Raw genomic sequence first — 771 nt, forward strand, 5'->3', positions numbered from 1 at the left:
CCAGTATTTACCATGTAGGGGCTTTTCTTGCCATCGTTTTATCATGGTCCGTTGCTGTTCTAGTTTTAGTTTGGATTTCATTTGTTTTATAGCTTTTGTTGTTTCTTCTTCTTCTTCTTCGTATTTGTTAGGTAGATTGATTTCTTGTTTGTATTTGTCAGCTTCCTTAAATACTGAAAACAGTTTTTTGTTTTGCTCGTGTTTTGTGGCTATTTGTATTAGTTTCCCTTGCTTCTGGAGTAGGTATTATTATCATTTTCATTTATTGTCTTCGCACAGCTTCTAACGCTGGAGATGTACCACGGTGCCAGCCTTTCATCCTTTCAGAGTTGATAAATTAAGTACCAGTTGCATACTGGGGTCGATGTAATATCAACTTAACTCCTCCTCCCCACAAATTCCAGGTCTTGTGCCTATAACAGAAAGGATCATCATCATCATCATAATCATCATCATCATCATTATCGTCGTCGTCGTCGTCATCATCAGCATTACCATCATCACCACCAACATCATTGTCATCATCATCATCACCGTCTCCATCATCGTCATCTTCGTCATCATAATTTATAATGACCAAACTCATCATCATTATCATCATAATCATCATCAACACCATCATCTTCCCCATCGTCATCCCCACGTCGTCACCACCACCACCACCACCACCATCACAACCACCACCACCACCACAAGCATCACCACTGCCGCTACTACCACCATCACTTCCACCTCAACCACAAGCACAGCCACAACCACCACCACCACCAC

General features: G+C 41.5%; 1 protein-coding gene across 1 annotated transcript in view; it reads left to right on the forward strand.

The window, feature by feature from the left end:
• The window catches only part of LOC106878052 (dynein axonemal intermediate chain 3), a 26,930-nt gene that overhangs the window by 20,985 nt on the left and 5,174 nt on the right, over window positions 1–771 (forward strand). The gene's annotated exons all lie outside the window — the stretch shown is intronic.

The sequence above is a fragment of the Octopus bimaculoides genome, chromosome 28 (assembly GCF_001194135.2).
Source record: "Octopus bimaculoides isolate UCB-OBI-ISO-001 chromosome 28, ASM119413v2, whole genome shotgun sequence".
Lineage (NCBI taxonomy): Eukaryota > Metazoa > Mollusca > Cephalopoda > Octopoda > Octopodidae > Octopus > Octopus bimaculoides.